The following is a 12,786-nucleotide window of genomic DNA, read 5'->3' as shown; positions in this document are numbered from 1 at the left end:
GCTTCTCAGTGACATTCAGCCATCCAGGTATCCCGCCTGCAGTAGACGGAATGTGGCAATGGAACGCTGGCTGCGCGTGTCATAATAGGCTCTGAGCCTTTATATATCTGCGCACAGCAGCAGCCACCTTCAGTCTGCTGCTGGACAGCCAGCAGCAGCAGCAGCAGGAGAGGTACTTAATCAGCAACCCTCCTGCTAAGGGTAGACAGCTGCTCGTTCCACCCCCCCCCCCCGCCTTAATTGGTTCTCCTCCCTTCCAACGGTGTTGAGGCGGGTGGGAACAGCCGGGGGTTGAGGGTACTGTGCTAAAAGAGGTGGAGTTATGCAGATCTAAAACGCGTGGATTGCAGCAGCAGCAAGCCGAAAAGTGCAGGCATGTGAGGGATCTAGAGGTTGACAGCATGTCTTCTTAACGGGAGTCCAGGTGGCCATCTCCACAAATGGACTTTTTAGAATCCTTGGTTGGCACCGTAGTCGGAAACCAATTCTGGTTATCGCTTCTCGGCCTTTTGGCTAAGATCAAGTGTAGTATCTGTTCTTATCAGTTTAATATCTGATACGTCCCCTATCTGGGGACCATATATTAAATGGATTTTTAGAACAGGGAGATGGAAAAAGAGCTTGCTCTGTCCACTCCACGCATTGACCTGGTATTGCAGTATCTCCAGGACCGGTGCACCCCTTCTTTAATGCAGTTTCTAAAATCAGAAAGAATTGAATTCAATGCTTTTTGTTCATTTTGCTTGTTTGTCGGATTTTGGGATGGACTCTTTGGCTTTGCTTTTCTTCTCCTCATTGGATTTTTCATGTTAAAAGTTGCAGAAGCCAGATGACAAGCTCATTTTGGTTCAACTTCAGCAACTGTGCATTGCATTGCCATGTAATGTAATGTAATGCAATGCTATCTATCTAGCTCTCCCTCTATACTTCCTTTTGGATAAACAGACATATTAGGCAAGCATTTTGGAGCTTTCACCTAAATAACTACAGGTGGTGAGATAAGCTGCACAATATAATTGACCTTTCAGTATATTGTTGCACACACACCATCTATTTAGCAAATGCCCTTGTTATCAACAGCAGCCTTTTAAACTCACCTGAGCTAACAGGTATGTGAGCTGGTTACTCTGCTGCGCTTAAAATTTCTTTTTTGGTTTGCTACAATGCCTTTTCTGAAACGTTGTCTCCCTCTGCTGGAACACTGACTTCTTTCATTTAATGCCTGCAGACTATAAAAGAGAAACCAACCCAAAAAGTTTGGTTGATTAGTCTGTGGCATTCTTTTAAACTGTTGCTTATGGCGGTCTCTGTGAGCTTCTCAGTGACATTCAGCCATCCAGGTATCCCGCCTGCAGTAGACGGAATGTGGCAATGGAACGCTGGCTGCGCGTGTCATAATAGGCTCTGAGCCTTTATATACCTGCGCACAGCAGCAGCCACCTTCAGTCTGCTGCTGGACAGCCAGCAGCAGCAGCAGCAGGAGAGGTAATTAATCAGCAACCCTCCTGCTAAGGGTAGACAGCTGCTCGTTCCACCCCCCCCCCTGCCTTAATTGGTTCTCCTCCCTTCCAACGGTGTTGAGGCGGGTGGGAACAGCCGGGGGTTGAGGGTACTGTGCTAAAAGAGGTGGAGTTATGCAGATCTAAAACGCGTGGATTGCAGCAGCAGCAAGCCGAAAAGTGCAGGCATGTGAGGGATCTAGAGGTTGACAGCATGTCTTCTTAACGGGAGTCCAGGTGGCCATCTCCACAAATGGATTTTTCAGAATCCTTGGGTGGCACCGTAGTCGGAAACCAATTCTGGTTATCGCTTCTCGGCCTTTTGGCTAAGATCAAGTGTAGTATCTGTTCTTATCAGTTTAATATCTGATACGTCCCCTATCTGGGGACCATATATTAAATGGATTTTTAGAACAGGGAGATGGAAAAAGAGCTTGCTCTGTCCACTCCACGCATTGACCTGGTATTGCAGTATCTCCAGGACCGGTGCACCCCTTCTTTAATGCAGTTTCTAAAATCAGAAAGAATTGAATTCAATGCTTTTTGTTCATTTTGCTTGTTTGTCGGATTTTGGGATGGACTCTTTGGCTTTGCTTTTCTTCTCCTCATTGGATTTTTCATGTTAAAAGTTGCAGAAGCCAGATGACAAGCTCATTTTGGTTCAACTTCAGCAACTGTGCATTGCATTGCCATGTAATGTAATGTAATGCAATGCTATCTATCTAGCTCTCCCTCTATACTTCCTTTTGGATAAACAGACATATTAGGCAAGCATTTTGGAGCTTTCACCTAAATAACTACAGGTGGTGAGATAAGCTGCACAATATAATTGACCTTTCAGTATATTGTTGCACACACACCATCTATTTAGCAAATGCCCTTGTTATCAACAGCAGCCTTTTAAACTCACCTGAGCTAACAGGTATGTGAGCTGGTTACTCTGCTGCGCTTAAAATTTCTTTTTTGGTTTGCTACAATGCCTTTTCTGAAACGTTGTCTCCCTCTGCTGGAACACTGACTTCTTTCATTTAATGCCTGCAGACTATAAAAGAGAAACCAACCCAAAAAGTTTGGTTGATTAGTCTGTGGCATTCTTTTAAACTGTTGCTTATGGCGGTCTCTGTGAGCTTCTCAGTGACATTCAGCCATCCAGGTATCCCGCCTGCAGTAGACGGAATGTGGCAATGGAACGCTGGCTGCGCGTGTCATAATAGGCTCTGAGCCTTTATATACCTGCGCACAGCAGCAGCCACCTTCAGTCTGCTGCTGGACAGCCAGCAGCAGCAGCAGCAGGAGAGGTAATTAATCAGCAACCCTCCTGCTAAGGGTAGACAGCTGCTCGTTCCACCCCCCCCCCCCCGCCTTAATTGGTTCTCCTCCCTTCCAACGGTGTTGAGGCGGGTGGGAACAGCCGGGGGTTGAGGGTACTGTGCTAAAAGAGGTGGAGTTATGCAGATCTAAAACGCGTGGATTGCAGCAGCAGCAAGCCGAAAAGTGCAGGCATGTGAGGGATCTAGAGGTTGACAGCATGTCTTCTTAACGGGAGTCCAGGTGGCCATCTCCACAAATGGACTTTTCAGAATCCTTGGGTGGCACCGTAGTCGGAAACCAATTCTGGTTATCGCTTCTCGGCCTTTTGGCTAAGATCAAGTGTAGTATCTGTTCTTATCAGTTTAATATCTGATACGTCCCCTATCTGGGGACCATATATTAAATGGATTTTTAGAACAGGGAGATGGAAAAAGAGCTTGCTCTGTCCACTCCACGCATTGACCTGGTATTGCAGTATCTCCAGGACCGGTGCACCCCTTCTTTAATGCAGTTTCTAAAATCAGAAAGAATTGAATTCAATGCTTTTTGTTCATTTTGCTTGTTTGTCGGATTTTGGGATGGACTCTTTGGCTTTGCTTTTCTTCTCCTCATTGGATTTTTCATGTTAAAAGTTGCAGAAGCCAGATGACAAGCTCATTTTGGTTCAACTTCAGCAACTGTGCATTGCATTGCCATGTAATGTAATGTAATGCAATGCTATCTATCTAGCTCTCCCTCTATACTTCCTTTTGGATAAACAGACATATTAGGCAAGCATTTTGGAGCTTTCACCTAAATAACTACAGGTGGTGAGATAAGCTGCACAATATAATTGACCTTTCAGTATATTGTTGCACACACACCATCTATTTAGCAAATGCCCTTGTTATCAACAGCAGCCTTTTAAACTCACCTGAGCTAACAGGTATGTGAGCTGGTTACTCTGCTGCGCTTAAAATTTCTTTTTTGGTTTGCTACAATGCCTTTTCTGAAACGTTGTCTCCCTCTGCTGGAACACTGACTTCTTTCATTTAATGCCTGCAGACTATAAAAGAGAAACCAACCCAAAAAGTTTGGTTGATTAGTCTGTGGCATTCTTTTAAACTGTTGCTTATGGCGGTCTCTGTGAGCTTCTCAGTGACATTCAGCCATCCAGGTATCCCGCCTGCAGTAGACGGAATGTGGCAATGGAACGCTGGCTGCGCGTGTCATAATAGGCTCTGAGCCTTTATATACCTGCGCACAGCAGCAGCCACCTTCAGTCTGCTGCTGGACAGCCAGCAGCAGCAGCAGGAGAGGTAATTAATCAGCAACCCTCCTGCTAAGGGTAGACAGCTGCTCGTTCCACCCCCCCCCCCGCCTTAATTGGTTCTCCTCCCTTCCAACGGTGTTGAGGCGGGTGGGAACAGCCGGGGGTTGAGGGTACTGTGCTAAAAGAGGTGGAGTTATGCAGATCTAAAACGCGTGGATTGCAGCAGCAGCAAGCCGAAAAGTGCAGGCATGTGAGGGATCTAGAGGTTGACAGCATGTCTTCTTAACGGGAGTCCAGGTGGCCATCTCCACAAATGGACTTTTCAGAATCCTTGGGTGGCACCGTAGTCGGAAACCAATTCTGGTTATCGCTTCTCGGCCTTTTGGCTAAGATCAACTGTAGTATCTGTTCTTATCAGTTTAATATCTGATACGTCCCCTATCTGGGGACCATATATTAAATGGATTTTTAGAACAGGGAGATGGAAAAAGAGCTTGCTCTGTCCACTCCACGCATTGACCTGGTATTGCAGTATCTCCAGGACCGGTGCACCCCTTCTTTAATGCAGTTTCTAAAATCAGAAAGAATTGAATTCAATGCTTTTTGTTCATTTTGCTTGTTTGTCGGATTTTGGGATGGACTCTTTGGCTTTGCTTTTCTTCTCCTCATTGGATTTTTCATGTTAAAAGTTGCAGAAGCCAGATGACAAGCTCATTTTGGTTCAACTTCAGCAACTGTGCATTGCATTGCCATGTAATGTAATGTAATGCAATGCTATCTATCTAGCTCTCCCTCTATACTTCCTTTTGGATAAACAGACATATTAGGCAAGCATTTTGGAGCTTTCACCTAAATAACTACAGGTGGTGAGATAAGCTGCACAATATAATTGACCTTTCAGTATATTGTTGCACACACACCATCTATTTAGCAAATGCCCTTGTTATCAACAGCAGCCTTTTAAACTCACCTGAGCTAACAGGTATGTGAGCTGGTTACTCTGCTGCGCTTAAAATTTCTTTTTTGGTTTGCTACAATGCCTTTTCTGAAACGTTGTCTCCCTCTGCTGGAACACTGACTTCTTTCATTTAATGCCTGCAGACTATAAAAGAGAAACCAACCCAAAAAGTTTGGTTGATTAGTCTGTGGCATTCTTTTAAACTGTTGCTTATGGCGGTCTCTGTGAGCTTCTCAGTGACATTCAGCCATCCAGGTATCCCGCCTGCAGTAGACGGAATGTGGCAATGGAACGCTGGCTGCGCGTGTCATAATAGGCTCTGAGCCTTTATATACCTGCGCACAGCAGCAGCCACCTTCAGTCTGCTGCTGGACAGCCAGCAGCAGCAGCAGCAGGAGAGGTAATTAATCAGCAACCCTCCTGCTAAGGGTAGACAGCTGCTCGTTCCACCCACCCCCCCGCCTTAATTGGTTCTCCTCCCTTCCAACGGTGTTGAGGCGGGTGGGAACAGCCGGGGGTTGAGGGTACTGTGCTAAAAGAGGTGGAGTTATGCAGATCTAAAACGCGTGGATTGCAGCAGCAGCAAGCCGAAAAGTGCAGGCATGTGAGGGATCTAGAGGTTGACAGCATGTCTTCTTAACGGGAGTCCAGGTGGCCATCTCCACAAATGGATTTTTCAGAATCCTTGGGTGGCACCGTAGTCGGAAACCAATTCTGGTTATCGCTTCTCGGCCTTTTGGCTAAGATCAAGTGTAGTATCTGTTCTTATCAGTTTAATATCTGATACGTCCCCTATCTGGGGACCATATATTAAATGGATTTTTAGAACAGGGAGATGGAAAAAGAGCTTGCTCTGTCCACTCCACGCATTGACCTGGTATTGCAGTATCTCCAGGACCGGTGCACCCCTTCTTTAATGCAGTTTCTAAAATCAGAAAGAATTGAATTCAATGCTTTTTGTTCATTTTGCTTGTTTGTCGGATTTTGGGATGGACTCTTTGGCTTTGCTTTTCTTCTCCTCATTGGATTTTTCATGTTAAAAGTTGCAGAAGCCAGATGACAAGCTCATTTTGGTTCAACTTCAGCAACTGTGCATTGCATTGCCATGTAATGTAATGTAATGCAATGCTATCTATCTAGCTCTCCCTCTATACTTCCTTTTGGATAAACAGACATATTAGGCAAGCATTTTGGAGCTTTCACCTAAATAACTACAGGTGGTGAGATAAGCTGCACAATATAATTGACCTTTCAGTATATTGTTGCACACACACCATCTATTTAGCAAATGCCCTTGTTATCAACAGCAGCCTTTTAAACTCACCTGAGCTAACAGGTATGTGAGCTGGTTACTCTGCTGCGCTTAAAATTTCTTTTTTGGTTTGCTACAATGCCTTTTCTGAAACGTTGTCTCCCTCTGCTGGAACACTGACTTCTTTCATTTAATGCCTGCAGACTATAAAAGAGAAACCAACCCAAAAAGTTTGGTTGATTAGTCTGTGGCATTCTTTTAAACTGTTGCTTATGGCGGTCTCTGTGAGCTTCTCAGTGACATTCAGCCATCCAGGTATCCCGCCTGCAGTAGACGGAATGTGGCAATGGAACGCTGGCTGCGCGTGTCATAATAGGCTCTGAGCCTTTATATACCTGCGCACAGCAGCAGCCACCTTCAGTCTGCTGCTGGACAGCCAGCAGCAGCAGCAGCAGGAGAGGTAATTAATCAGCAACCCTCCTGCTAAGGGTAGACAGCTGCTCGTTCCACCCCCCCCCCACGCCTTAATTGGTTCTCCTCCCTTCCAACGGTGTTGAGGCGGGTGGGAACAGCCGGGGGTTGAGGGTACTGTGCTAAAAGAGGTGGAGTTATGCAGATCTAAAACGCGTGGATTGCAGCAGCAGCAAGCCGAAAAGTGCAGGCATGTGAGGGATCTAGAGGTTGACAGCATGTCTTCTTAACGGGAGTCCAGGTGGCCATCTCCACAAATGGACTTTTCAGAATCCTTGGGTGGCACCGTAGTCGGAAACCAATTCTGGTTATCGCTTCTCGGCCTTTTGGCTAAGATCAAGTGTAGTATCTGTTCTTATCAGTTTAATATCTGATACGTCCCCTATCTGGGGACCATATATTAAATGGATTTTTAGAACAGGGAGATGGAAAAAGAGCTTGCTCTGTCCACTCCACGCATTGACCTGGTATTGCAGTATCTCCAGGACCGGTGCACCCCTTCTTTAATGCAGTTTCTAAAATCAGAAAGAATTGAATTCAATGCTTTTTGTTCATTTTGCTTGTTTGTCGGATTTTGGGATGGACTCTTTGGCTTTGCTTTTCTTCTCCTCATTGGATTTTTCATGTTAAAAGTTGCAGAAGCCAGATGACAAGCTCATTTTGGTTCAACTTCAGCAACTGTGCATTGCATTGCCATGTAATGTAATGTAATGCAATGCTATCTATCTAGCTCTCCCTCTATACTTCCTTTTGGATAAACAGACATATTAGGCAAGCATTTTGGAGCTTTCACCTAAATAACTACAGGTGGTGAGATAAGCTGCACAATATAATTGACCTTTCAGTATATTGTTGCACACACACCATCTATTTAGCAAATGCCCTTGTTATCAACAGCAGCCTTTTAAACTCACCTGAGCTAACAGGTATGTGAGCTGGTTACTCTGCTGCGCTTAAAATTTCTTTTTTGGTTTGCTACAATGCCTTTTCTGAAACGTTGTCTCCCTCTGCTGGAACACTGACTTCTTTCATTTAATGCCTGCAGACTATAAAAGAGAAACCAACCCAAAAAGTTTGGTTGATTAGTCTGTGGCATTCTTTTAAACTGTTGCTTATGGCGGTCTCTGTGAGCTTCTCAGTGACATTCAGCCATCCAGGTATCCCGCCTGCAGTAGACGGAATGTGGCAATGGAACGCTGGCTGCGCGTGTCATAATAGGCTCTGAGCCTTTATATACCTGCGCACAGCAGCAGCCACCTTCAGTCTGCTGCTGGACAGCCAGCAGCAGCAGCAGGAGAGGTAATTAATCAGCAACCCTCCTGCTAAGGGTAGACAGCTGCTCGTTCCACCCCCCCCCCCCGCCTTAATTGGTTCTCCTCCCTTCCAACGGTGTTGAGGCGGGTGGGAACAGCCGGGGGTTGAGGGTACTGTGCTAAAAGAGGTGGAGTTATGCAGATCTAAAACGCGTGGATTGCAGCAGCAGCAAGCCGAAAAGTGCAGGCATGTGAGGGATCTAGAGGTTGACAGCATGTCTTCTTAACGGGAGTCCAGGTGGCCATCTCCACAAATGGACTTTTCAGAATCCTTGGGTGGCACCGTAGTCGGAAACCAATTCTGGTTATCGCTTCTCGGCCTTTTGGCTAAGATCAACTGTAGTATCTGTTCTTATCAGTTTAATATCTGATACGTCCCCTATCTGGGGACCATATATTAAATGGATTTTTAGAACAGGGAGATGGAAAAAGAGCTTGCTCTGTCCACTCCACGCATTGACCTGGTATTGCAGTATCTCCAGGACCGGTGCACCCCTTCTTTAATGCAGTTTCTAAAATCAGAAAGAATTGAATTCAATGCTTTTTGTTCATTTTGCTTGTTTGTCGGATTTTGGGATGGACTCTTTGGCTTTGCTTTTCTTCTCCTCATTGGATTTTTCATGTTAAAAGTTGCAGAAGCCAGATGACAAGCTCATTTTGGTTCAACTTCAGCAACTGTGCATTGCATTGCCATGTAATGTAATGTAATGCAATGCTATCTATCTAGCTCTCCCTCTATACTTCCTTTTGGATAAACAGACATATTAGGCAAGCATTTTGGAGCTTTCACCTAAATAACTACAGGTGGTGAGATAAGCTGCACAATATAATTGACCTTTCAGTATATTGTTGCACACACACCATCTATTTAGCAAATGCCCTTGTTATCAACAGCAGCCTTTTAAACTCACCTGAGCTAACAGGTATGTGAGCTGGTTACTCTGCTGCGCTTAAAATTTCTTTTTTGGTTTGCTACAATGCCTTTTCTGAAACGTTGTCTCCCTCTGCTGGAACACTGACTTCTTTCATTTAATGCCTGCAGACTATAAAAGAGAAACCAACCCAAAAAGTTTGGTTGATTAGTCTGTGGCATTCTTTTAAACTGTTGCTTATGGCGGTCTCTGTGAGCTTCTCAGTGACATTCAGCCATCCAGGTATCCCGCCTGCAGTAGACGGAATGTGGCAATGGAACGCTGGCTGCGCGTGTCATAATAGGCTCTGAGCCTTTATATACCTGCGCACAGCAGCAGCCACCTTCAGTCTGCTGCTGGACAGCCAGCAGCAGCAGCAGCAGGAGAGGTAATTAATCAGCAACCCTCCTGCTAAGGGTAGACAGCTGCTCGTTCCACCCACCCCCCCGCCTTAATTGGTTCTCCTCCCTTCCAACGGTGTTGAGGCGGGTGGGAACAGCCGGGGGTTGAGGGTACTGTGCTAAAAGAGGTGGAGTTATGCAGATCTAAAACGCGTGGATTGCAGCAGCAGCAAGCCGAAAAGTGCAGGCATGTGAGGGATCTAGAGGTTGACAGCATGTCTTCTTAACGGGAGTCCAGGTGGCCATCTCCACAAATGGATTTTTCAGAATCCTTGGGTGGCACCGTAGTCGGAAACCAATTCTGGTTATCGCTTCTCGGCCTTTTGGCTAAGATCAAGTGTAGTATCTGTTCTTATCAGTTTAATATCTGATACGTCCCCTATCTGGGGACCATATATTAAATGGATTTTTAGAACAGGGAGATGGAAAAAGAGCTTGCTCTGTCCACTCCACGCATTGACCTGGTATTGCAGTATCTCCAGGACCGGTGCACCCCTTCTTTAATGCAGTTTCTAAAATCAGAAAGAATTGAATTCAATGCTTTTTGTTCATTTTGCTTGTTTGTCGGATTTTGGGATGGACTCTTTGGCTTTGCTTTTCTTCTCCTCATTGGATTTTTCATGTTAAAAGTTGCAGAAGCCAGATGACAAGCTCATTTTGGTTCAACTTCAGCAACTGTGCATTGCATTGCCATGTAATGTAATGTAATGCAATGCTATCTATCTAGCTCTCCCTCTATACTTCCTTTTGGATAAACAGACATATTAGGCAAGCATTTTGGAGCTTTCACCTAAATAACTACAGGTGGTGAGATAAGCTGCACAATATAATTGACCTTTCAGTATATTGTTGCACACACACCATCTATTTAGCAAATGCCCTTGTTATCAACAGCAGCCTTTTAAACTCACCTGAGCTAACAGGTATGTGAGCTGGTTACTCTGCTGCGCTTAAAATTTCTTTTTTGGTTTGCTACAATGCCTTTTCTGAAACGTTGTCTCCCTCTGCTGGAACACTGACTTCTTTCATTTAATGCCTGCAGACTATAAAAGAGAAACCAACCCAAAAAGTTTGGTTGATTAGTCTGTGGCATTCTTTTAAACTGTTGCTTATGGCGGTCTCTGTGAGCTTCTCAGTGACATTCAGCCATCCAGGTATCCCGCCTGCAGTAGACGGAATGTGGCAATGGAACGCTGGCTGCGCGTGTCATAATAGGCTCTGAGCCTTTATATACCTGCGCACAGCAGCAGCCACCTTCAGTCTGCTGCTGGACAGCCAGCAGCAGCAGCAGCAGGAGAGGTAATTAATCAGCAACCCTCCTGCTAAGGGTAGACAGCTGCTCGTTCCACCCCCCCCCCCCGCCTTAATTGGTTCTCCTCCCTTCCAACGGTGTTGAGGCGGGTGGGAACAGCCGGGGGTTGAGGGTACTGTGCTAAAAGAGGTGGAGTTATGCAGATCTAAAACGCGTGGATTGCAGCAGCAGCAAGCCGAAAAGTGCAGGCATGTGAGGGATCTAGAGGTTGACAGCATGTCTTCTTAACGGGAGTCCAGGTGGCCATCTCCACAAATGGACTTTTCAGAATCCTTGGGTGGCACCGTAGTCGGAAACCAATTCTGGTTATCGCTTCTCGGCCTTTTGGCTAAGATCAAGTGTAGTATCTGTTCTTATCAGTTTAATATCTGATACGTCCCCTATCTGGGGACCATATATTAAATGGATTTTTAGAACAGGGAGATGGAAAAAGAGCTTGCTCTGTCCACTCCACGCATTGACCTGGTATTGCAGTATCTCCAGGACCGGTGCACCCCTTCTTTAATGCAGTTTCTAAAATCAGAAAGAATTGAATTCAATGCTTTTTGTTCATTTTGCTTGTTTGTCGGATTTTGGGATGGACTCTTTGGCTTTGCTTTTCTTCTCCTCATTGGATTTTTCATGTTAAAAGTTGCAGAAGCCAGATGACAAGCTCATTTTGGTTCAACTTCAGCAACTGTGCATTGCATTGCCATGTAATGTAATGTAATGCAATGCTATCTATCTAGCTCTCCCTCTATACTTCCTTTTGGATAAACAGACATATTAGGCAAGCATTTTGGAGCTTTCACCTAAATAACTACAGGTGGTGAGATAAGCTGCACAATATAATTGACATTTCAGTATATTGTTGCACACACACCATCTATTTAGCAAATGCCCTTGTTATCAACAGCAGCCTTTTAAACTCACCTGAGCTAACAGGTATGTGAGCTGGTTACTCTGCTGCGCTTAAAATTTCTTTTTTGGTTTGCTACAATGCCTTTTCTGAAACGTTGTCTCCCTCTGCTGGAACACTGACTTCTTTCATTTAATGCCTGCAGACTATAAAAGAGAAACCAACCCAAAAAGTTTGGTTGATTAGTCTGTGGCATTCTTTTAAACTGTTGCTTATGGCGGTCTCTGTGAGCTTCTCAGTGACATTCAGCCATCCAGGTATCCCGCCTGCAGTAGACGGAATGTGGCAATGGAACGCTGGCTGCGCGTGTCATAATAGGCTCTGAGCCTTTATATACCTGCGCACAGCAGCAGCCACCTTCAGTCTGCTGCTGGACAGCCAGCAGCAGCAGCAGGAGAGGTAATTAATCAGCAACCCTCCTGCTAAGGGTAGACAGCTGCTCGTTCCACCCCCCCCCCCCGCCTTAATTGGTTCTCCTCCCTTCCAACGGTGTTGAGGCGGGTGGGAACAGCCGGGGGTTGAGGGTACTGTGCTAAAAGAGGTGGAGTTATGCAGATCTAAAACGCGTGGATTGCAGCAGCAGCAAGCCGAAAAGTGCAGGCATGTGAGGGATCTAGAGGTTGACAGCATGTCTTCTTAACGGGAGTCCAGGTGGCCATCTCCACAAATGGACTTTTCAGAATCCTTGGGTGGCACCGTAGTCGGAAACCAATTCTGGTTATCGCTTCTCGGCCTTTTGGCTAAGATCAACTGTAGTATCTGTTCTTATCAGTTTAATATCTGATACGTCCCCTATCTGGGGACCATATATTAAATGGATTTTTAGAACAGGGAGATGGAAAAAGAGCTTGCTCTGTCCACTCCACGCATTGACCTGGTATTGCAGTATCTCCAGGACCGGTGCACCCCTTCTTTAATGCAGTTTCTAAAATCAGAAAGAATTGAATTCAATGCTTTTTGTTCATTTTGCTTGTTTGTCGGATTTTGGGATGGACTCTTTGGCTTTGCTTTTCTTCTCCTCATTGGATTTTTCATGTTAAAAGTTGCAGAAGCCAGATGACAAGCTCATTTTGGTTCAACTTCAGCAACTGTGCATTGCATTGCCATGTAATGTAATGTAATGCAATGCTATCTATCTAGCTCTCCCTCTATACTTCCTTTTGGATAAACAGACATATTAGGCAAGCATTTTGGAGCTTTCACCTAAA

General features: G+C 45.3%; 10 non-coding genes across 10 annotated transcripts; all 10 read left to right on the top strand.

Moving 5' to 3' along the window:
- Positions 1-493: 493 nt before the first annotated feature.
- Positions 494-684, top strand: LOC141187125 (U2 spliceosomal RNA). Its single transcript, XR_012261340.1, has one exon. It is a non-coding gene; the product is annotated as a U2 spliceosomal RNA (small nuclear RNA).
- A 1,121-nt stretch (positions 685-1,805) lies between these two features.
- On the top strand, positions 1,806-1,996 carry LOC141187124 (U2 spliceosomal RNA). Its single transcript, XR_012261339.1, has one exon. It is a non-coding gene; the product is annotated as a U2 spliceosomal RNA (small nuclear RNA).
- A 1,123-nt stretch (positions 1,997-3,119) lies between these two features.
- Positions 3,120-3,310, top strand: LOC141187123 (U2 spliceosomal RNA). Its single transcript, XR_012261338.1, has one exon. It is a non-coding gene; the product is annotated as a U2 spliceosomal RNA (small nuclear RNA).
- Positions 3,311-4,428: 1,118 nt separating this feature from the next.
- LOC141185169 (U2 spliceosomal RNA) lies at positions 4,429-4,619 on the top strand. The gene has a single exon (XR_012259856.1). It is a non-coding gene; the product is annotated as a U2 spliceosomal RNA (small nuclear RNA).
- Positions 4,620-5,740: 1,121 nt separating this feature from the next.
- LOC141187122 (U2 spliceosomal RNA) lies at positions 5,741-5,931 on the top strand. Its single transcript, XR_012261337.1, has one exon. It is a non-coding gene; the product is annotated as a U2 spliceosomal RNA (small nuclear RNA).
- Positions 5,932-7,053: 1,122 nt separating this feature from the next.
- Positions 7,054-7,244, top strand: LOC141187121 (U2 spliceosomal RNA). Its single transcript, XR_012261336.1, has one exon. It is a non-coding gene; the product is annotated as a U2 spliceosomal RNA (small nuclear RNA).
- A 1,119-nt stretch (positions 7,245-8,363) lies between these two features.
- Positions 8,364-8,554, top strand: LOC141185168 (U2 spliceosomal RNA). Its single transcript, XR_012259855.1, has one exon. It is a non-coding gene; the product is annotated as a U2 spliceosomal RNA (small nuclear RNA).
- A 1,121-nt stretch (positions 8,555-9,675) lies between these two features.
- LOC141187119 (U2 spliceosomal RNA) lies at positions 9,676-9,866 on the top strand. The gene has a single exon (XR_012261335.1). It is a non-coding gene; the product is annotated as a U2 spliceosomal RNA (small nuclear RNA).
- A 1,122-nt stretch (positions 9,867-10,988) lies between these two features.
- LOC141187118 (U2 spliceosomal RNA) lies at positions 10,989-11,179 on the top strand. The gene has a single exon (XR_012261334.1). It is a non-coding gene; the product is annotated as a U2 spliceosomal RNA (small nuclear RNA).
- Positions 11,180-12,298: 1,119 nt separating this feature from the next.
- On the top strand, positions 12,299-12,489 carry LOC141185166 (U2 spliceosomal RNA). The gene has a single exon (XR_012259854.1). It is a non-coding gene; the product is annotated as a U2 spliceosomal RNA (small nuclear RNA).
- The last annotated feature ends 297 nt before the right edge of the window (positions 12,490-12,786 follow it).

The sequence above is a fragment of the Phyllobates terribilis genome, unplaced genomic scaffold (genome assembly GCF_046119375.1).
Source record: "Phyllobates terribilis strain yellow unplaced genomic scaffold, ASM4611937v1 Scaffold_40__1_contigs__length_11209783, whole genome shotgun sequence".
Classification (NCBI taxonomy): domain Eukaryota; kingdom Metazoa; phylum Chordata; class Amphibia; order Anura; family Dendrobatidae; genus Phyllobates; species Phyllobates terribilis.
Note: the sequence above shows the minus strand (reverse complement) of the source record. Positions and strands in the feature narration are given on the sequence as shown.